This window comes from Macaca nemestrina, chromosome 11 (assembly GCF_043159975.1).
Source record: "Macaca nemestrina isolate mMacNem1 chromosome 11, mMacNem.hap1, whole genome shotgun sequence".
Taxonomy (NCBI): Eukaryota; Metazoa; Chordata; class Mammalia; order Primates; family Cercopithecidae; genus Macaca; species Macaca nemestrina.
In genome coordinates, this window is record NC_092135.1 from 16867677 (window position 1) to 16892761 (window position 25085).

The following is a 25085-nucleotide window of genomic DNA, read 5'->3' on the forward strand; positions in this document are numbered from 1 at the left end:
TTACAGTCCTTGTTTCTGCAACTGGTCACGTGATCATAGCTGATATTGATGATTACCTTCTTCTACCACCCATTCTGCATTCACTTTACCTTCAGCAAAGCACCTCAGTGGGTCATAGTTTTTACCTAGTGGAGTGACTCAAACTTTCATTCCAGAAGGGTCTGAGCCACTTGTAGTCCTGCCTGGATTGGGTTGTTATAGTTTCCCATTGACCTTAATCACAGGGTATTGTACTACTGAGAGATACCCTAAGGGATCTCCTGTATTCCACACACACTCCTCCTTACTTCCATTGTGGAGTAGTAGTTTAATTTCATCTTGATAGTCTGGGTCAATCACTGAAGCCAACACTGTAATCCCCTTCTTAGACTCTTGACTTAGAGGTAGAAGAAGCCCAAAGTGGCCAGGTGGCAATCTTAACTTTCAGTTTAATTGAATTGTTGTTTTGTTTCCCGATGGCAGCACTCCTCCCTCTGGAATTAAGACGTCTAGGCCAGTAGAATATAGTGTCATGGGAAAGGGTAGCAAAAATTTTGCTAGTGGGTCACTAGGGGTGAAAGTGAGTGATGCCACTTCCACTTCTACCCTTTGATTTCTAGGACCCGGGAATTCAGGCTATCAGAAAAATGGCACCATATATTGGATGACGAATCAGGGCATACACAGCCTTCTGGAGAACTTTGCCCCAGCCCTGCAAAATACCATAACCTAGTTGGCATTGTAATTGTGACTTCAAAAGGCCATTCCACCATTCTATCAATCCAGCTGCTTCAGGATGATGGGGAACATGGGAAAACCAGTGAATTCCATGAATATGAACTCACTGCCTCACTTCTTTAGCTGTAAAGTGAATGCCTTGGTCAGAGTCAATGCTGTGTGGAATACCATAATGGTGGATAAGGCATTCCATGAGTCCACAGATGGTAGTGTTGGCAGAAGCATTGAGTGCAATATAGGCAAACCCATATGCAGAGCAAGTGTCTATTCTGGTGAGGACAAACTGCTGCCCTTTACATGATGAAAGAGGTCCAGTATAATCAACCTGCCACCAAGTAGCTGGTTGATCAGTCTAAAAAATTGTGCCATATTGAGGGCTCAGTGTTGGTCTCTGCTACTTGCAAACTGGCCACTCAGTGGTGGCTGTAGTCAGGTCAGCCTTGGTGAGTGGAAATCCCTGTTGCTGAGCCTATGCATAACCTCCATCCCCGCTGTCATGACCACTTTTTTCATGGGCCCATTGCAATGACAGGGGTGGTTGGGAAAAGGATTGGAGTGGTGTCCATTGAACAAGTCATCTTATCCACTTAATCATTAAAATTCTCCTCTGCTGAGGTCACACTTTGGTGAGCATTCACATGAGATACAAATATCTTCAGTTTGTGACCACTCAAAGTGGTCCATCCACATACCTCTTCCCCAAATTTCCCTGTCACATATTTTTCAATCATTCTTCTTCCAAGCCCCTGACCATCCAGCCAAACCATTGGCTACAGCCCATGAATCAATATATAATCACACATCTGGCCATTTCTCCTTCCATGCAAAGTGCACAACCAGGTAGACTGCTCAAAGTTCTTCCCACTGGGAAGATTTCCCTTCACCACTGTCCTTCAGGGATGTCCTAGAAAGGGGCTATATTGCTGCAGCTGTCCACTTTTGGGTGGTACTTGCATATCATGCAGAACCATCTGTAAACCAGGCCCTAGCCTTCTTTTCCTCTGTCAACTGATCATAGGAAACTTCCCATAATGCTATTGGTGCAGGTTGGGGGAAAGAAGGCAGAGTGGCAGGAGTGGGGACCATGGGCATTTCAGCTACTTTCTCATGTAATTTACTTGTGACTTCAGAGCCTGCTCAAGCCTGACCCCTTATATACCACTTCCATTATAGTAGAATGCTGCTGTGCATGCCCAACTTCATGGTTAGATCGGTCAGAAAGCACCCAGTTCATGATAGGCAGTTCAGGACACATGGTGACTTGATGACCCATAGTCAAACCTTCAGTTTCAACCAAAGTCCAGTAACAGGCCAAGAGCTGTCTCTCAAAAAGAGAATAATTATCTGCAGAAGATGGGAGGGCCTTGCTCCAAAATTCTAGAGACCTCCACTGTGATTCACCTATGGGGACCTGCCAAAGGCTCCAAATAGCATCCCTATCTGCCACTGATACTTCAAGCACAATTGGATCTGCTGGGTCATATGGCCCAAATGACAGAGCAGCTTGCACATCAGCCTGGACCTGTTGCAGACCCTTCTCGTGTTCTTGAACTCACTCAAAACTAGCAGCCTTTCAGGTCACTGGATAAATGTTGGGAGTAACACATCCAAATGAGGAATATGTTGCCTCCAAAATTCAGGCCCACTAGGCATTGTGTCTCCTTCTTGGTTTTATAACGGGCCAAATGCAGCAACTTATCCTCCATCTTAGAAGAAATATCTCAACAGCCCTCACACCAATGGATCCCTAGAAATTTCACTGAGGTAGAAGATCCCTGAATTTTAGTTGGGTTTAATTTTATATCCCCTGGCATGCAAATGTCTCACCAACAAGTCCAGTGTGTTTACTAATTCTCGCTCACTGGGTCCAATCAGCTTAATATCCATGCAATGGGCCAGTGTGATATCTTGTAGAAGGGAAAAGTGATCAAGATCTCTGCAAACAAGATTACAACACAAAGCCGGAGAGCTGATATATACCTGAGGTAGCACAGTGAAGGTATATTGCTGGCCTTGCCAGCTGAAGGCAAATTGCTTCTGGTGGACCTTATGGACAGGAATGGAGAAAAAGGCATTTTCCTAGTCAGTGGCTGCATACTGGGTACCAGGAGATGTGTTAATTTGCTCAAGCAATGAAACCACATCTGGTACAGCAGTTGTAATTGGAGTCACCACTTGGTTAAGCTTACAATAATCCACTGTCACTCTTGAAGATCTATCTGTCTTCTTCACAGGCCAAAGAGGAGAGTTTATTGGGGGTGTGGTGAGAATCACCATCCCTGCATCTTTTACCCTGCATGGTACCACAGTCCCTGCAGGGATGCAATATTGGTTTTGATTTACTATTTTTCTGGGTAGAGGCAGCTCTAATGGCTTCCATTTGGCATTTTCCACCATAACAGCCCTTACCCTACTAGTGAGAGAGTCAATGTGGGGATTCTGCCAGCTGCTAAATATGTCTATGCCAATTATGCATTCTGGCACTAGGGAAATGACCACAGGATGAATCAAGGGACCCACTGGACCCACTATAAGTTAGACCTGAGCTAAAACTCCCTTGATTACCTGACCTTCATAAGCCCCTACTTTAACTGGAGGACCACAATAACATTTAGGGTCCCCTGGAATCAACATCAGCTCAGAGCCAGTGTCCTGTAGTCCCCCAAAGTTCTGACCATTTCCCTTTCTCCAGTGCACAGTTACCCTGGTAAAAGGCTGAGTGTCTCCCTGGGGAAGGATGAGAGAAGAATTAACAGTATAATTGTCAGTAGTGTAGTGAGGAATTTCATCAACACCAGAAATGTCATTACAAGAAATGCTAAAGGGAGTTCTTCAATCTGAAAGAAAAGCACAGTAATAAGCAAGAAGAAATAATCTGAAGGGCCAAACCTTACTGGCAACAGTAAACACAGAGAAAAACAGAATAGTGTAACATTTTAATTGTGATGTAAAAAGAGTAAATGATGAACTCCAGAAATAATAACTGCAGCAACTTTTCAAGACATAGACAGTATAAAAAGACGTATAGAGAAACACCAAAAAGTTAAAAAGTGGGAGGGATGAAGCTAAACTGCAGAATGTTTACTAGTTTTCTTTTTGTGTTCACACAATTAATGTTGTCATCAATTTAAAATAATGTGTTATAAGATAGTATTAGCAAGCCTCATGGTAACCTCCAGTTGAAACAAAAATACAACGTATACGCAGAAATAAAAAGCAAGAAATTAAACTAAATTGCCAGAGAAAATCACCTTCACTAAAAGACAGAAAGGAAGTAAAAAAAAGAGAAGATCACCACAAAACAACCAGAAAACAAATAACAAAATGACAAAAGTAAGTCCCTACTTATCAATAATAACATTGAATGTAAATGGATTAAACTCTCCAATCAAAAGACATAGACTGGCTAAATAAATGAGAAAACAAAACCCAATGATCTGTTGCCTACGAGAAACACACTTTACCTATAAAGATACACATAGACTAAAAATAAAGGGAAGGAAAAAGATATTTCATACCAATGGAAACCATAGGTGTGCCTATATCAGACAAAATAGATTTCAAGACAAAAACTATAAAAAGAGACAAAGAAGATCATTATGTAATGACAAAGGGGTCAATTCCACAAGAGGATATAATGATTATAAATATACATACACCCAACACCGGAGCACCCAGATATATAAAGCAAATATTATTACAGCTAAAGAGAAAAATACACCAATACAATAATAGCTGGAGATCATTTTCAGCATTGGATAGATCTCCCAGACAGAAAATCAACAAAGAAACATTGGACTTAATTTGCACTATATAGCAAATGGACCTAATAGATATTTACAGAACATTTCATTGAATGACTACAGAATTCACATTTTTCTCCTAAGCACATGGATCTTTCTCAAGGATAGACTATATGTTAGGTCACAAAGCAAGTCTTAAAACATTCAAAAAAATTGAAATAATATCAAGCATCTTCTCTGAGCACAATGGAATAAAACTAGAAATCAATAACAAGAAGAATTTTGGAAACTATCCAAATACATGGAAATTAAACAGTATGCTCCTGAATGATCAGTGGGTAAATAAAGAAATTAAGAAAGAAATTAAAAAATTTGTTTGAAACAAATGATAATATAAACACAACAACCCAAAACCTATGAAATATAGCAAAAGCAGTACTAAGAGGAAAATTTATAAGTGCCTGCATCAAAAAAGAACAAAAAAGGCCGGGCACAGTGGCTCACACCTATAATCCCAGCACTTTGGGAGGCTGAGGCGGGTGGATCATGAGGTCAGGAGATCAAGGGCACCATAGCTAACATGCAGAAACCCCGTCTCTACTGAAAACACAAAAAAAATTAGCCAGGAGTGGTGGTGGGCGCCTGTAGTCCCAGCTACTCAGGAGGCTGAGGCAGAAGAATGGCTTGAACTCAGGAGTCAGAGCTTGCAGTGAGCTAAGAACCTAATAATGCATCTTGAAAAATCAGAAAAGCAAGAGTAAACTGAACCCAAAATTAGAAGAAAAGAAATAATAAAGCTCAGAGAAGAAATAAATGAATTTGAAATAAAGAAAACAATTTAAAAGATCAGTGACTCAAAAAGTTGTTTTTTTTGAAAAGACACACAGAATTACCAAACCCTTAGTCAGACCAAGAAAAAAATGAGAGAAGACCCAAATTTTAAAAGAAACCAGATATGGAAAAAAAGACTTTACAACTGATACTGCAGAAATTCAAAGGCTCATTAGTGGTTACTATGAGCAACGATATGCCAATAAATTGGAAAAAGCTAGAAGAAATGGATAAATTCCTAGACACATACAACCTACCAAAATTGAACCAGGAAGAAATCCAAAACCTGAACAGACCAATAACAAGCAATGAGATTGAAGCTATAATAAAGAGTCTCCTAGTAAAGAAAAGCCTGCCATGTAATGGCTTCACTACTGAATTCTACCAAGACTTAAAGAAGAACTAATATTAATTCTACTCAAACTGTTCCAAAAAATTGAGGCGGAAATATTAATTCTACTCAAACTGTTCCAAAATTTGAGTTTCCAAACTCATTGTATAGGGTCAGTATTTCCCTGATACCAAAACCAGACAAAGAAACACCAAAGAAAGAAAACTACAGGCCAATATCTCTGATGTGCCTCAACAAAATAATAGCAAACCAAATTCAATAACACATTAAAAAGATTATTCATCATGACCAAGTGGGCTTTATCCCTGGGATGCAAGGATGATTCAACATACACAACTCAATCAATATGATACATTATAACAACAGAATCAAGAATAATAATCATATGATCATTTCCATTGATGTTGAAAAACATTTGATAAAGTTCGCATCCCTTCAAGATAAAAACTCTCAAAAAAACTGGGTATAGAGGAACATAACATAATAAAAGCCATGTATAAGGAACCCACAGCTAGTATGATACTGAAGGAGGAAAAACTGAAAGCCTCTCCTCAGATCTGGAACATGACAAGGATGCCCACTTTAACCACTGTTCTTCAACATAATACTGGATGTCCTAGCTAGAGCAAATAGACAAGAGAAAGAAATGAAGGGCATCCGAATTGGAAAGGAAGAAGTCAAATTATACTTGTTTGCAATTAATATGGTCTTATATTTGGAAAAAAACTAAAGACTCCACCAAAAAAGTATCACAACTGATAAATTCAGTAAAGTTGCTGGATACAAAATCGACATACAAAAATCAGTAGTGCCAGGTGCGTGGTTCACACCTGTAATCCCAACACTTGGGAAGGCCCAGGTAGGCAGATCACTTGAGGCCAGGAGTTCAAGACTAGCCTGGTCAACATAGTGAAACCCCATCTCTACTAAAAATACAAAAATTAGCTGGGTGTGGTGGCATATGTCTGTAATTCCAGCTACTCAGTAGGCCGAGGCACAAGAATCATTTGAACCCAGGAGGTGGAGGTTGCAGTGAGCCAAGATCATGCCACTGCACTCTAGCCTGGGTGACAGAGTGAGACTCTGTCTCAAAAAAAAAAAGTTAAAAATTAGTAGCATTTCTATATGCCAACAGTGAACAATCTGAAAAAGAAATTTTAAAAAGTAATCTCATGTGTAATAGCCACAAATAAAACTAAACACCTAGGAATAAACCAAAGAAGTAAAACATCTCTACAGTGAAAACTATAAAACAATGATGAAAGAAATTGAAGAGGACACACAAAAAATAGAAAGATATTCCATGTTCATGAATGGGAAGAGTCAATATTGTTAAAATGTCCATACTACCCAAAGCAATCTGTAGATTCAATGCAATCCCTATCAAAATACCAATGACATTACTCATCGAAATGAAAAAACAAAAAAACAAACAAAAAAAAAAAACAAGGAAACAACAGGTTCTGGAGAGGATGTGGAGAAATAGGAACACTTTTACACTGTTAGTGGGACTGTAAACTAGTTCAACCATTGTGGAAGACAGTGTGGCGATTCCTCAAGGATCTAGAACTAGAAATACCATTTGACCCAGCCATCCCATTACTGGGTATATACCCAAACGATTATAAGTCATGCTGCTATAAAGACACATGCACACGTATGTTTATTGCGGCACTATTCACAATACCAAAGAGTTGGAACCAACCCAAATGTCCGTCAATGACAGACTGGATTAAGACAATGTGGCACATATACACCATGGAATACTATGCAACCATAAAAAGAGAATGAGTTCATGTCCTTTGTAGGGACATGGATGCAGCTGGAAACCATCATTCTCAGCAAACTATCACAAGAACAGAAAACCAAACACTGCATGTTCTCACTCATAGGTGGGAACTGAACAATGAGAACACTTGGACACAGGAAGGGGAACATCAGACACCAGGGCCTGTTGTGGGGTTGGGGGAGTGGGGAGGGATAGCATTAGGAGATACACCTAATGTAAATGACGAGTTAATGGGTGCAGCACAACAACATGGCACATGTATACATATGTAACAAATCTGCATGTTGTGCACATGTACCCTAGAACTTAAAGTATAATTTAAAAAGAAAAAAAAAGAAATAGATAATAATAATTTTTAAAATGACCCTATTTATAGTGGAAATCCAGCAGAAACAGACCACGGGCAAGTCACTTCAACTTCTCTAAGCTTCAGTTTACGTTTTCTGTAAGAATAGTCATATATGTGCTAAGTTTGTAAATGCACAGGGGAAAAGGTATCTGGAAGAAGCCATGTCCCACTGTCAATAATGGTAACTTCTGAGAAAAAAAAAGCGGTTTGAGGGACAGGTCAAAAGAATTGAATTGAACTTTTTACTCTATAATTTCTGTAATGTTTGAATTTTATACAAGTATACTCATCTAATATAGTAAAACATAAAGTTATTGCATAAATAAAAGGTCAATAGATTTTTTAAAAAAAGAAAAAATATCCTAAAACTTATATAGAACCACAAAAGACCCAAAATAACCACAGCTATCCTAAGCAAAATGAACAAAACTGGGGAATCATGGATAGTTGGATAGTTTGTACATTTCTGGAATAATGGATAATTTGAAAATCTGTTAGTGTAACGCGGCATACCAACAGAAAAAAAAATCACGATTGGATCAATTGATACAGAAAAAGTATTTGACAGAATTCAACACCCACTGATTTTCTAAAAAGAAAGAAAGAAATGGAAGAGAACTTTCTGAACATGATAAAGCGCATCTCTAAAAACCTACAAATAACATTGTGCATAATGGTGAAAGAGTGAATTCCTTCTCCCTTAGGCTGGGAAGAAGACAAAGATGTACATTTTTACCAGTCTTATTCAAAGTAGTGCTGAATGTTCTGCCCAGAAAAATAAGGCAAGGAAAGAAATAAAATGCATACTAATTGGAAACAAAGAAGTAAAACTGCATTTTTGCAGATGACATAATCACTTACCTAGAAAATCCCAAGAAATGTGCCCCAAAAGAACTCCCAAAATTAATAAATGAGTTCAGCAAAGTCACAGGATACAAGATCAACACACAAGTCAACTGTATTTCTATATAGTAATAATAAACATGTGCAAAACAAAATTTAAAAGACAATACAATTTATAATCATTGAAAAGGGAATAACTATATTTAGATGTAAATCTAACATATATAAGAATTGTAGGCTAAGAAATGTACAGTACTACTGACAGGAATCAAAGATCTAAATAAATGAAGAAACATGTTTACAGATTGAAAGCCTCAACAAACTAAAGATGTCAGTTCTCTACAAACTGATTTAAAGGCTTAACACAATTCTTGTCAAAATCCCAACAATATTTTTTGTAGACATAAACAAGATTACTCCAAAATTTATATGAAATGGCAAAAAAACTAGACTAGCTTAAAAACAATTTTGAAAACAAAAAAATAACATGGCAATAGTCTGCTTGATTGCAAGATATCATATATAGTTCCAGTAATCAACAGCATATGGTACTGATGAAGGAATAGACACGCATATCAATAGAACGGAATAGAGAACTCAGAAATAGATCCACAAAAATATGCCCAACTGATTTTTGAAAATGGTACAAAAATAATTTAATGGAGGAAGGACAGATTTTTAAACAAACTGCTCAAACAATTAGAGATCCAAAACAAAACCAAACAACAAGAACAAAGAAAACAGAGAGCCTCAACTTAAGCCTCAAATCTTGTATAAAAACTAATTCAGAAGGAATCATGAACTTAAACATAAAATGCAAAACTATAAAACTTTTTTAAAAGATATAAGAAAAATCTTCAGAATCTTTGGGATCTAGGACTAGTTATTAGACTTGACACCAAAGGGACAATCCGTAAAAGAAAGGTTTGATAAATCAGACTTCAGAAAAAGGAAAAACGAAAAAAAAAAAAAAAAAAAAAAAAAAAAAAACTTATGCTCTGTGAAATATCCTGACCAGAAGATGAAAAGAAAAGCTAGAGTGGGAGAAAATGCTTCCAAACCACATACCTGACAAATGACTCAAATATATAAAGTATTCTCAAAACTTGACAAAAAAAGAGAAAAAAAGAAAACAATTCTGTTCAAAAATGGGCTAAAGTTATAAAGAGGCATCTCAACACAAAGGATATACAGACGGAAAATAAGCACATGACAACATGTTCAACATCATTAGCCATTTGCTGAGTGAAAATTAAAACCATAATGAGATCTCACTCTATCACTATCAGAATGGCTAAAATAAAAAATAGTGACAACACCAAATGCTTGTGAGGATGTGGAAAAATGGGATCACTAATATATTGTTGGTGGAAATTTAAAAGGGGGTAGAGGTGGCAATAGGAACAGCTCCGGTCTGCAGCTCCCAGCAAGATCAACACAGAAAGTGGGTGATTTCTGCATTTCCAACTGAGGTGCCAAGTTCATCTCACTGGGACTGATTAGACAGTGGGTGCAGCCCAAAGAACGCGAACCAAAGCAGGATGGGGTGTCACTTCGCCCAGGAAACACAAGGGGTCGGGGAACTCCCTCCCCTGGCCAAGGGAAGCCATGAGGGACTGTGCCATGAGGAATGCTGCATTCCAGCCCAGATACCATGCTTTTTCCATGTTCTTCACAATCCCCAGACCAGAGGTTCCCTTGGGTGCCTACACACCAGGGCCGTGGGTTTCAGGCACAAAACTGGGAGGCCATTTGGGCAGACACCGAGCTAGCTGCAGGAGTTATACCTAAGTGGCACCTGGAATACCAGTGAGACAGAACCATTCACTCCCCTGGAAAGGGGGCTGAAGCCAGGGAGCCAAGTCTAGCTCAGCAGATCCCACCCCCGTAGAGCCCAGCAAGCTAAGATCCACTGGCTTGAAATTCTTGCTGCCAGCACAGCAGACTGAAGTCAACCTGGGATGCTCGAGCTTGGTTGGGGAAGCAGCGTCTGCCTTAACTGAGGCTTGAATAGGCAATTTTCCCCTCACAGTGTAAACAAAGCCACTGGGAAGTTCGAACTGGGTGGAGCCCACAGCAGTTTGGCAAAGCCTCTGTAGCCAGACTGCCTCTCTAGATTCCTCCTCTCTGGGCAGGGCATCTCTGAAAGAAAGGCAGCAGCCCCAGTCAAGGGCTTGTAGATAAAACTCCCATTTCCCTGGAATAGAGCACCCAGGGGATAGGCCAGCAGTGGGTGCAGCTTCAGCAGACTTAAACCTTCCTGCCTGCCAGCCCTGAAGAGAGCAGCCAATCTCCCAGCACAGTGCTCAAGCTCTGCTAAGGGACAGACTGCCTTCTCAAGTAGGTCCCTGAGTCACATGTCTCCTGACTAGGAGATACCTCCCAGCAGGGGACAACAGACACCTCCATACAGGAAAGTTCCAGCTGTCATCTGGCAGGTGCCCTTCTGGGACAAAGCTTCCAGAGTAAGGAACAGGCAGCAATATTTGCTGTTCTGCAGCCTCTGCTGGTGATACCCAGGCAAACAAGGTCTGGATTAGACTTCCATCAAATTGCAGCAGACCTGCAGAAGAGGGGTCTGACTGTTAGAAGGAAAACTAACAAACAGAAAGGAATAGCATGTCCACACAGAAACCCCATCCAAAGGTCACCAGTGTCAAAGACCAAAGGTAGATAAAACCACAAAGATAAGGAAAAACTAGCATAAAAAGATTGAAAATTCCAAAAACTAGAACACCTCTTCTCCTCCAAAGGATCACAACTCCTCATCAGCGAGGGAACAAAACTGGACAGAGTTTAACAGATTGACAGAAGTAGGTTTCAGAAGGTGGGTAATAACAAACTACTCCAAGTTAAAGAAGCATGTTCTAACCCAATGCAAGGAAGTTAAGAACCTTGAAAAAGTTAGATAAATTGCTAACTATAGTAACCAGTTTAGACAAGAACATAAATGAACTGATGGAGGTGAAAAACCCAGGAGGGGAACTTCGTGAAGCATACATAAGTATCAATAGCCAAATCGATCAAGCAGAAGAAAGGATATCAGAGATTGAAGATCAACTTAGTGAAATAAAACATGAAGACAAGATTAGAGAGAAAAGAATGAAAAGTAATGAAAAAAGCGTCCAAAAAATATGGGACTATGTGAAAAGAGCAAACTAACGTTTGATTGGTATATCTGAAAGTGATGGGGAGAATGGAAACAAGTTGGAAAACACCCTTCAGGATATTATCCAGGAGAACTTCCATAACCTAGCAAGACAGGCCAACACTCAAATTCAGGAAATATAGAGAACACCACAAACATACTCCTTGAGAAGAACAACCCCAAGACACACAATTGTCAGATTCACCAAGGTTGAAATTAAAGAAAAAAATGTTAAGGGCAGCCAGAGAGAAAGGTCGGGTTATCCACAAAGGGAAATCCATCAGACAAACAGCAGATCTCTCTGCAGAAACCCTACAAGCCAAAAGAGAGTGGGGGCCGATATTCAACATCCTTAAAGAAAAGAATTTTCAACCCAGAATTTCACATCCAGCCAAACTAAGCTTCATAAATGAAGGAGAAATAAAATCCTTTACAGACAAGCAAACGCTGAGAGATTTTGTCACTACCAGGCCTGCCTTATAAGAGCTCCAAAGGAAGCACTAAATATGGAAAGGAAAACTCAGTACCAGCCACAGCAAAAACATACCAAATTGTAAAGACCATTGACACTATGAAGAAACTGCATAACTAACGAGCAAAATAACTAGCTAGCATCATAACGACAGATTCAAATTCACACATAACAATATTAACCTTAAATGTAAATGGGCTAAATGCCCCAATTAAAAAACACAGACTGGCAAATTGGATAAAGAGTCAAGACCCGTCAGTGTGCTGTATTCAGGAGACCCATCTCAAGTGCAAAGACACACATAGGCTCAAAATCAAGGGATGGAGGAAGATTTACCAAGCAAACTGACAGAAAAAAAATAAAAATAAAAAAATCAGGGGTTGCAATCCTAGTCTCTGATAAAACAGACTTTAAACCAAAAAAGATCCAAAAAGACAAAGAAGGGCATTACATAATGGTAAAGGGATTAATGCAACAAGAAGAGCGAACTCTTCTAAATATATATGCACCCAATACAGGAGCACCCAGATTCATAAAGCAAGTTCTCAGAGACCTACAAAGAGACTTAGACTCCCAAACAATAATAGTGGGAAACTTTAACACCCCACTGTCAATATTAGACAGATCAATGAGAAAATTAAGAGGATATTCAGGACTTTAACTCAGCTCTAGACCAAGCAGACCGAATAGACATCTATAGAAATCTCTACCCCAAATCAACAGAATATATATTCTTCACAGCACCACATCACACTTATTATAAAATTGACCACATAATTGGAAGTAAAACACTCCTCAGCAAATGCAAAAGAATGGAAATCATAACAAACAGTCTCTCAGACCACAGTGCAATCAAATTAGAACTCATGATTAAGAAACTCACTCAAAACTCCACAACTACATAGAAAGTGAACAACCTGCTCCTGAATGACTACTGGGTAAATAACGAAATGAAGGCAGAAATAAATAAGTTCTTTGAAACGAATGAGAACAAAGACACAATATACCAGACTCTCTGGGACACAGCTAAAGCAATGTTTAGAGGGAAATTTATAGCACTAAATGCCCATGGGGGAAAGTGGGAAACATCTAAAATTGACACCCTAACATCACAACAAAAAGAACTAGAGAAGCAAGAGCAAACTAATTCAAAAGCTAGCAGGAGACAAGAAATAACTAAGATCAGAGCAGAACTGAAAGAGATAGAGACCTTAAAAAACCATTCAAAAAATCAGTGAATCCAGGAGCCAGTTTTTTGAAAAGATTAACCAAATAGACCCCTAGATAGATTAATAAAGAAGAAAACAGAGAAGAATCAAATAGACACAATAACAAATGATAAAGGGGATATCATCACTGATCCCACAGAAATGCAAACTACCATCAGACAATACTATAAATAGCTCTATGCAAATAAACTAGAAAATCTAGAAGAAATTGATAAATTCCTGGATACATACACCCTCCCAAGACTAAACCAGTAAGAATTCGAATTCCTGAATAGACCAGTAACAACTACTGAAACCAAGGCAGTAATTAATAGCCTACCAACCAAAAAAAGCAAGGACCAGATGAATTCATAGCCGAATTCAACCAGAGGTACAAAGAGGAGCTGGTGCCATTCCTTCTGAAACTATTCCAAACAATAGAAAAAGACAGACACCTCCCCAACTCATTTATGAGGCCAGAATCATCCTGATACCAAAATCTGGCAGAGACACAACAAAAAAAAGACAATTTCAGGACAATATCTCTGATGAACACTGATGCAAAAATCCTCAATAAAATGCTGGCAAACCAAATCCAGCAGCACATCAAAAAGTTTATCCACCACGATCAAGTCAGCTTTATTCCTGGGATGCAAGGCTGGTTCACCATATGCAAATCAATTAACATAATCCATCACATGAACAGAACCATGACAAAAACTACAAGATTATCTCAATAGACACAGAAAAGGCCTTCAATAAAATTCAACACTCCTTCGTACTAAAAATTCTCCATAATCTAGGTATTGATGGAACATATCTCAAAATGATAACAGCTATTTATGACGAACCCACAGCCAGTATCACAATGAATGGGCAAAAGCTGGAAACATTCCTTTTCAAAACTAGCACAAGACAAGGATGCCCTCTCTCACCACTACTATTCAACTGCTATTCAATACTATTCAATAGTATTCAATAGTATTGGAAGTTCTGATCAGAGTGATCAGGCAAGAGAAAGAAATAAAGCGTATTCAAATAGAAAGAGAGGTAGTCAAATTGTCTGTTTACAAATGACATGATTGTATATTTAGAAAACCCCATTGTCTCAGTCCAAAGTCTCCTTAAGCTGATAAGCAACTTCAACAAAGTCTCAGGATACAAAATCAATGTGCAAAAATCATAAGCATTCCTATACACCAAGAACAGACAAACAGAGACCCAAATCATGAGTGAACTCCCATTCACAATTGTTACAAAGAAAATAAAATACTTAGGAATACAACTCAAAAGGGATGTGAAGGACCTCTTCAAGGAGAACTATCAATCACTGATGAAGGAAATAAGAGAGGACACAAACAAAATTAGAGAGGACACAAACAAAAGGGGAAACATTCCATGCTCATGGATAGGAAGAATCAATATCATGATAATGGCCATCCTGCCTAAAGTAATTTATAGATACAATGCTATCCCCATCAAGATACCATTGACTTTCTTCACAGAATTAGAAAAAAAACTACTTTAAATTTCATATGGAAACAAAATAGAGCCCATATAGCCAAGATAATCCTAAGCAAAAAGAACAAAACTGGAGGCATCATGCTACCTGACTTCAAACTATATTACAAGGCTAGAGTAACCAAAACAGCATGGTACTGGTACCAAAACAGATATATAGACCGATGGAACAGAACAGAGGCTTCAGAAATAACGCCTCACATCTACACCATATGATCTTTGACAATCCTGAAAAAAAATAAGCAATAGGGAAAGGATTGCCAATTTAATAAAGGGTGTTGGGAAAACTCGCTAGCCATATGCAGAAAACTGAAACTGGACCCCTTCCTTACACGTTGTACAAAAAATTAACTCAAGATGGATTAAAGACTTAAGTGTAAGACCTAAAACCATAAAAACCCTAGAAGAAAACTTAGGCAATACCATTCAGGACATAGGCATGGGCAAAGACTTCATGACTAAAACACCAAAAGCAATGGCAACAATAGCTAAAATTGACAAATGGGATCTAATTAAACTAAAGAGCTTCTTCACAACAAAAAGAAACTATCATCAGAGTGAACAGGCAACCTACAGAATGGGAGAAAATTTTTGCAATCTGTGCATCTGACAAAAGGCTAATATCCAGAATTTACAAGGAACCTAATCAAATTTACAAGAAAAAAACAACCCCATCAAAAAATGGGCAAAGGATATGAACAGACACTTCTCAAAAGAAGACATTTGTATGGCCAACAAATATATGGAAAAAAGCTCATCACTGGTCATTAGAGAAATGCAAATCAAGACCACAATGAGATACCATCTCATGCCAGTTAGAATGGCAATCATTAAAAAGTTAGGAAACAACAGATGCTGGAGAGGATGTGGAGAAATAGGAATGCTTTTACACTGTCGGTGGGAGTATAAATTAGTTGAACTATTGTGGAAGACAGTGTGGCGATTCCTCAAGGATCTAGAACCAGATATATCACTTGACCCAGAAATTCCATTACTGGGTATATACCCAAAGGATTATAAATCATTCTACTATAAAGACACATGCACACGAATGTTTATTACAGCACTTGACAATAGCAAAGACTTGGAACCAACCCAAATGCCCATCAATGATAGATTGGATAAAGAAAATGTGGCACATATACACCATGGAATACTATGCAGCCATGAAAAAGGATGAGTTCATGTCCTTTGTAGGGACATGGGTGCAGCTGGAAACCATCATTCTCAGCAAATTAACACAGGAACAGACAACCAAACACCGTATGTTCTCACTCATAAGTGGGAGTTGAAACAATGAGAACACATGGACACAGGGAGGAGAGCATCACACACCAGGGCTTGTCAGGCCTCTCGGGGTGTGGGGGGCTAGGGGGAGGCATAGCATTACGAGAAATAATTTCTCTAATGACCAGTGATGATGAGCTTTTTTCCATATGTTTGTTGGAATGGGATCTAATTAAACTAAAGGGCTTCTGCACTGCAAAAGAAACTATCATCAGAGATGACGGGTTTATGGGTACAGCAAACCAACATGGCACATGCATACCTATGTAACAAACCTGCACGTTCTGCACATGTATCACAGAACTTAAAGTATAATAAAAAATAAAAATAAAATAAAAGCATATATCTACTGTGGAAATGAGTTTGGCAATTTCTGAAAAACAACAACAACAAAGCAGGCTACTAAACAATCCGGCAATTATACGCTTATGTAGTATTTATCTCAAAGATATGAAGACATAGGTTCATGTGAAAACCTGTACACAAATGTTCACAGTAGTTGTATTTTTAACAGCTAAACTGGAAACAAATGTCTTTTAATGGGTCAAAGGTTAAGCAAACTGTGGTGCATCCATAACATGCAATACATATTTGGCAATAAAAAGGAATGAACTCTTGACATAATAACAATCTAGATGAATCTCCAGAAGCTTATGCTGAGTGCAAAGGGCTAACCCCACAATGTTACATACTATATACTTCCATTTATATAACATTCTTGGAACCACAAAATTACAGACATGAAGAACAGATTAGTGGTTGCCAGGGATCCCAGGATGGAGTTAGGGTAGGAGGGAAATGGGTATGGCTATAAAATGGTAACAGAAGGGATCCTTGCAATGATGAAAATATTCTGTATTTTGACTACATCAGGGTCAATATTCTGGTTGTGACATTGTACTATTAGCTGGCAAGCAGCAAGCATGAGATTGAACCCAAGGACCGGGCCTTAATATGTTTTGCCTCCTTAGATGTGAAATGCTTGATGTGGACCTTAAAGTTTAGGTAGTGTTTGGCTCAGAAAAGAGGAGTGGAGAGCCCCTTTCAAAAAGAAAAAAGAGCAATGATAAAACAAGCCTGTCTGGGAAAAAAGTAGATTAATTTGAACAGAGAGGAGAGTTAGATAAAGATGGACAGGAAATTCTTCAAGTACAGGTGACACCAGAGTAAGAAGGCCATGGAGAGTGGGCCAATGAGTTAGCTATCTCCTACTGGGAATGAGGAGTGATAGCCTTTAAGGAGAGAATAACTCAATAAAAATGAGAGGTTCAAAGTATTCTACAGAAAGTAGCCTGGCACGTTGCTCTTCAATGTCTGTCACGGTGAACACTGTACCTTTTATAAGACCATTCTTGGAGAAATGGTGGACAGAGTGAGAATGCTTACCCCTTCAGAGTGGCATGAAACACCAGAAATCAGAGGGCTCATCACCAACATTGTGGAGGCAGAATTAAGGCAACTGCCTTCTCTGGTCAACCCTCCATAATATTTCCAAAGAGATATTTCTGAAATAAAAATCTAACTCCAGTGCTCACCTATGTAAAAGCCTGCAGTGGTGCCACACCAATCATGAAAGGAAACCTAGTCTTTATTAGCACTTATAAGGCCGTGGGTCATCTATCTTTTCTGGGCCTCAGCTTCATTTTCTGGGACACTAACTCTTGTCTCCTGCTTTTCTTCTGGAGGACTGTCTCTGGACACGGAAAAAACCTATAGGGCAGAAAGAAGACTGATGAAGAGGAGAAAGGGAAAAGTCTTCTCATTTCTCTTCACCTCCTGTTCTCTGAAAAGGAAGCCTCTTATTCTCAACTGCTTTCTGCCATTAAGTCAAGTTGGTGATTTCTGTTTAAGGTTCAGAAATGTCTTTTTTCTTCCCTGCTTTCTCTCTCTATTCTCATTTGTCCATGTCTTTCTTTCTCATTCTTTTTGTCTGTTCTCTTCTCCTTTTTCCCTGCTTTCCTTCTCTCCCTCTCTCCTGTCATCAGGCTTATTCCCCCTTCTCTTTACCAAATACCCGACTTCCCTTAGCCCACCCTGATTCATGAATATTCTTCACGCTGTGCCCCTTTCCCAGCCCCTACCACACCTGCATTCTGAGAGGTGGGATAGCCACCCAGTACCACCACTACCAAGATACTATCAACGCAAAACAAAACTCCTTACCTTATTTCCTAGATGTGGATTCACAGATACCTGTAAGCATTTTCTCCTCTTTATTCTTTCCCTTGAGATTTTAGATATGCAATTATAGATAAAACTTGATCCTGTTTTTCTCATTTGCTAGTATGAAAGACATGGTCACGAATCTTTATATTATAATTACTTTTCAGTTGTTTCAAACCAGCTATTTTTCCTACCTATATATTTACAAAATTTACAATTTCAAAGAGCTATTTTTCCTACCTATGTATTTACGTATTGAGGTTTCCTGTTTCAGAGAGATTTTACCTTCTTCTGAGGTACACTTCCGTAAGTTTAGTGACAGTTTGTCAAACCTGCTTTCACTGGATGGATTACCAATGCCTACTGATGAGACAGTCAAGTAACAAGGGCTCCCTGGAAGAACGTCCAACCAGCCTGCACACTGAGAGGAGTGCACACAGGGGTGGAGCCTCAAGAAGTTTCTACTGTTTGCAGTGGGGAGGAGTCTGGCCTCTCCTGTTCCGAGGTGGTAACTGGGATTCAGTCTGTGATGTGGGAAGCCTGCTAGCAGGACTCTCGTTTTGCTGAGAATCCCTGTTTCCCTTTTTTTTTTTCCTTTTCACCCAATAATCCCTGCCTTTCTCACCCTTCAAAGTGTCTGCAAGCCTAATCTTCATGGTCAGGTGACAAGGACCCTGTTTTTAGCTGAACTAAGGAGAAAGTCTGGCAACGCTGATATACAAACAACATAGCACTTGTGCACTCTCAGTTCAAGAGAAATACTACTGCATGATATACAGTTTTGAGCCTCATTGAACTACTTCTGTCGAAGTGCATACCACTAGCATGACTTGGGGGATGCTATGAGAACTCTGATTCTTTTTAAAAATGTTGGCAATGACATTATCCACAGCACCAAGTCAGTGCCTCTTCTCAGGAATCATGAGTCCGTGAGTCATGGGTCACTGGACTCACAGAACCAGAAAGAACAGATTTTCCTGCTTTTGCTTAGTTTTCCTTTTACAGGCTCCATAATTTTTACAATGGATTGTGTTTCCCCTCTGTTGTGGCTGCTGGTAAATTTACAACCAAATTTGGGGCTCATCTCCAGCGGTTGAATAGTGTCTTATGATATTCATTATGTGTTATCAAACCTCTCGATGTATCCTGTTTTCCTGATTTCATTTTCCCTTTGCTGCCATTTCCTCACCTTTATTTTCTCAATTTATCCCATTGTATGCATGCAGATAGAAAGATAGATAAGATAAGCTGTCTCAATTATCTTTCTAGAATGATTTGGAGACACGAATAAATCAATAATAGTCTTCATAACAACATCAATCATACTTACTCCAATAATGTGCTTTTTCTCATGCTTGCTTTAGAGTTTGTAATTGAACCTCTGAAAAACTGCTCAAGGCACAATCTACTCCATTTTTAGGCATTTTCCAGGTAAGACATGGCCTTCATCCCAAAGGCCCTGATACCCTATAAACCAAAAATAAAATCCAAGGTCACAAATGACTGAACAAATCCCCTCTTGGCCAAGGGGCCCAAGAGAAACTTGAAAAACTGAATTTCCAGCCATGACAGTGAAGGGAGGTTGGACATGCCTCCTTATAGCCCCTCTGTTTGTAGTTTAGGCACAACTGACCAGCACTAACATTAAAACAGAGATCATAAGACTGACCACACAGACTCTTTGTAGAAATAAAATACCAAATTCCATCATGACTTTAGTATAGCATCATGTGGCAGATAGCAGACCCTAAAAGAAATCAAAATATTTTACTCCAAAATACATTCTTTGACATATTTTGAAATGGCTCTCCAAAGTGATCTTTTCAGGAAGAAATTTGGTTCTGGAGACAATCTCCATTAATGCAGCCAGAACTTCTCTTTCCAGACCTTTCCCAGATCTAGGAGAAATTAAATGAGAGTTTAATTGACACATTTAAGGTCTAAAAAGAGACATTTACTATCTATTCTCTCTGAAGGCTGTTAACTGGAGGCTTCAGAACAAGAACCTTGGCCTCCACATCCTCTTTTATCTTAACTAAAACATTTCTTTCTACTGATTTCAAGTCTTTGGACAAAGCTTAACTCTTGCAACAATTGCCAATCAGAAAATCTTTGAATCTACTTAATGACCTGACATCTGCCCCTTGAAGATATCCCTCCTCTTTAGGCTGAACCAATATACACATTCTGCATATTGATTTATGATTTTACCTATAATTTCTGTCTCCCTAAATTACATAAAACCAAACTGTATCCCGACCACCGTAGGCAACTTTCTCAGGACTACCTGGGACTCTTTCTTGGGTCATGGTCACTCATATTGACTCAGAATAAGCCTCCTTAAATACTTCAGAGTTTGGTTTTCATCCCAATTTAGAGAAAAAGCTTGCAGTTTTTAAAGACCCAAAAACTGACCTAACGCTGTACAAATTTTAGTCACATATTTCACAGAACAGTTGTAGGATCTGTAGACATTAGAGAGGACCCTATCAGTGTATGGAGTTAGAGCAGTAGGTGAAGGTTTCACAGAGAAGATGAGACAAAATGAACCCTGTGGAGCAGCTGGGATTTGCATTTTCATGATCCTCTCTTTGTTGTCTGTTTTATTTTATTCTCCTATACTCAATTTCTAGTCCACATGCTTCACGTTTTGAGGAATTACAAGTGATAAGAACTTCCGTACCCAGAAGCAGTGCCCCGAGAAACCCTCATGCAAATCATCAGAGAAAGAAATCAATGCCAGACTAGTTGTGAAAATAGTTTGACTCACTTCCTTTAGGTAAAAAGACTTTATTTCAGAGTCATACTCTAAATTAAGTATAGATATTTACTTATTTACATAAAAATGTCCTTTTTCTGACTCCCCACTGTTAGATTTCAATGCTTGCTGGGTGAGATGAAGACTCTAGCTAAGGAGGGGAACGCTGTACAGAGAGTAGTGCTGTACAGAAGGAATTGAGGGTGACTATGGGTACTAAGTCTGTGGGAAAGGAGAAAATTAAAGAGGGCAGCAAGACTGCATGTATGAACTGCTGCTTGGATAGCCTTGGACAGAATCAGGGAAGGCAAGAGAAGCAAAGGTTCTACCGCCATGGGCTGTTGATGCTAATAGCAAGCGACACAAAATCTGGAAAGGAAAGTGTACAGCTTCTAAGGTGAGCCCTTTGCTCGCCCTCCCTCCACAATGACAGTTGCTCTTAGTACATCTGACAGCAGCTTCGGCCACAAATTTTCAAACAATGCAATCCATCACTTGGACACTGAGACAGGCCCCGCCTGGAGAATCACTGCCCTGGGGATTGAAGGAATCTGACTCACAGGCATACAATGAGTTAGCAAGGAAAACAGCTTGCCTAGAGGTGCTGCTGCCTTCCACTGTCGGGCCACATGCATTAATTCCTCACTGAGAGCAGACGGTTGTCCTGAATTAGAACATCTCTAAGTGCACGATGCATGGTGAGCACCAACGGCAGACACAGAGCAGCTCCGTGGAGAAATCTGGGCTCCAGGCTGAAGCAAGGCCTTGGCAGCCTCAAGGACCCCAGTGTTAAAAAGGAACAACAGCTATCAGAAAATTTAAAAAAAAAGTCATGCAAATAACCATGCCTGAGCTATTAAGCATGTTCCTTAGATTAATGCTGCCAAACCAAATCAGAATGGCATTACATGACAGCAGGGAAGCGGCCTGCTGGGAGGAAAGCAAACTAAAAAGCAAAGCAGGCTAGTAAAGGATCAGTCTCTGCTCAGATGCAGGGGTCTCTTGTCCTCTGTGGCTACGTGGGTGCCACTTATCACCCTGGCAGAGAGACAAAGAGGCAAAGACAAACAGTGCTTCCGATGCCCGTCCTGCCCGTCTTTGTGATGAAAGGAATCAAATGCATTCCTCACATATCTCCCAACTCCCTGAGCCCAGCACGAGCCCAGCACATTCCTCATATATCTCCCAACTCCCTGAGCCCAGCACAAACACAACCCACCATGTATCTCTCAACTCCCTGAGCCCAGCACAAACACAACCCACCATATATCTCTCAACTTCCTGAGCCCAGCACGAACACATTCCTCCATATTTCTTTCAAACTTCAGAAAAACACCACCTGGGAAATCTCCGATAAGGACACAGCGGGAACCAATAAAAAATGCTTAATGTATTAAATGTATTAACCAATTGTAATGCTGTAACCGAGAGAATTACCTTGTTCCCCTGTAACTTTACATATCCTGTTTACATCGGGCTATAAAAAGCAAGCACTCGCATTGTTCGAGGCCCTCCTGTATGCTGTGGAATGGAGGGACCAAGTTCGAACTTGTAGTAAAGATCCTTGCCGCTTGGCTTTGACTCTGGACTCTGGTGGTCTTCTTTGGGGAACAAACGGTCCGGGCATAACAGTGACAGCCGCTTCTTCCATCCAAGGCTTCCCTTGACTCGGGTACAGAGGCAGCCAGCAGTCCAGAGCAGCCGAGGTTAAATGCCCTTACCTGGGAAGCTGGACAAATTCCCGAACACAGCTTTTGGAGATAACGTGGCAGTAGTGTCAGGCCTCTGAACCCAAGCTAAGCCATCATATCTCCAGTAACCTGCACGTACACATCCAGATCTCCAGAAGCAACTGAAGATCCACAGAAGTGAAAATAGCTTCACTGATGACATTCCACCATTGTGATTTGTTTCTACCCCATCGTAATTGATCAACGTTCTTTATAATCTCCCCCACCCTTAAGAAGTTTCTTTGTAATTCTCCCCACCCTTAAGAATGTACTTTGTGAGATCCACTCCTTTCCCCCAAAACATTGCTCTTAACTCCACTACCTATCCCAGAACCTGTAAGGACTCATGATAATCCCACCGCCTTTACTGACTCCTTTTTCGGACTCAGCCCTCCTGCACCCAGGTGAATAAACAGCCTTGTTGCTCACACAAAGCCCATTTGGTGATCTCTTCTCATGGACATGTGAAACAGGTAGAACTTGTTCTGAGCATCAAGGGAGCCTTGGCCAGCATGAGAGATACAGGTACTCTGAGAACAGTTGCCATTCAATGGCCTTTCCAATCAATATTCCTTAACTATTTATTCTACATTTATTTAGAGAAGAAGAGAAAAACATTTTCTATTACACAAATTGTATAGGTAATTTAAATTCAGAATATAAATTACATTTTACCCGGGAAAATTGTTCAGAAACATGAAAAACAGAAAAAAAAATTCTTTTAATTTTTTTGGTTTCCACTTGAAAACATTGGTAAAAATCTTTCCTGCTTTCTGTGCTTTCTATTATTTTTATTTTATAAATTTTAAACTAATGGAACTATTCATGATTTAAATTTAATAATAAATAAGTAAAGTAAATCACCTATTCCTAGTAAATGACCCGACTAGTTTCATAATATCAATGAATTTTAACTGGTCCTCAATACAGAAGACTGTCGGTTGGCATGTGACAGATTTGCGGCATTGCCTGAATTTAACAATTTGAACAAAAGGACATAAAAACTGAACACAGTTGATGAAGTGTAATTGAGCCAAACTTCCATGTACAGAGTCAAGGCTGCAGTCAGTATTAGATAAACCAAAGTTACTTGCAAGTTAAATTAATTGAGAAGCAGAGAGGGTGTGCTTGAGAGAGAGAGAGAGTGTGAGTGTGTGAGTGTGTGTGTGTGTGGGTGGGGGGGGGGGTCTTCAGAGAAGAAAACAAACAAATGTGTAGAACAAGCCTGAGAAGGGAGTTCTCAGGCCCCATGGACAATGGAGAGAGTAGTCTCCACTACGGATGTGCCACTTCCTGCCCCTTTGTGGGTAGTTCTCCTCTTAAACCAATCACCTCCTTCCCTAACATCACCTTTACTTTGAACTAGTCTGAGTACACTTCAGTTACTTATAATGAGTGGGAAGTTTTAAGACTAATGTGGGGTGTGCGTGCGTGTGCGTGCGTGTGTGTGTGTGTGTGTGTGTGTTGAACAATCTCAGAGTGTTAGGGAGGTTTTTAAAGGAAGGAAATGAGAGATAAGGCAACTCGATGGCCAAACAGGTTTATTTACAAGAATAAGCCTGCGAGGGCTGCCAGTCAGGAGTCTGGCTGAGACCCTGACTGCTCGTAAGCTGAGGTTTTCATAATCCAGTTTCTATAGGGGAGGGGTTGGGGAAGCGCTAGCAGGTTGGAACTGTAAGGGGCGGCGGAGGGATGTAGTTAGGGCCAGTCAGGCTTTGTTGTGGTCAGGGTTGTTACACTCTGTTAAAGATATGAGCGAGGTTGACCTTTGCTTTTTTGGGGGAACATTGTCACCAAGGTAGGAAACACAAGATACCAAGGTAGGAAAATGTCATTGCTATTGTTAATTCTCACACAGCGGAGGAAACTTAGAAATCAGTTCAAGGGAAGGGGCTGGCAGAGGGGTTTCCTAAGTCTTTGGAACAAATCAATCCAAGTGCTAAACAACACGGAGACGACATTTATTGAGCACCTACTAAGTACTGGGTTGGGGAGAGAGGTACAGTCCCTTAGGCCAGTGATGCCAGGAGCCCAGGCATTCTATTAATACCTTGTAGCAATCAGTAATGGAAGGGAGAGCTTGCCCAACTGGTGGTTCTGAGGCTGACAGGAGACTAGAGTGTATGGCTGCATGAGTATGCCACGGCCAACGCAGAAGCCATGCAGATAACGTG

General features: G+C 39.8%; 1 pseudogene; it reads right to left on the minus strand.

Moving 5' to 3' along the window:
• LOC139357283 (uncharacterized) lies at window positions 1-25044 on the minus strand (annotated as a pseudogene).
• Between the last annotated feature and the right edge of the window lie 41 nt (window positions 25045-25085).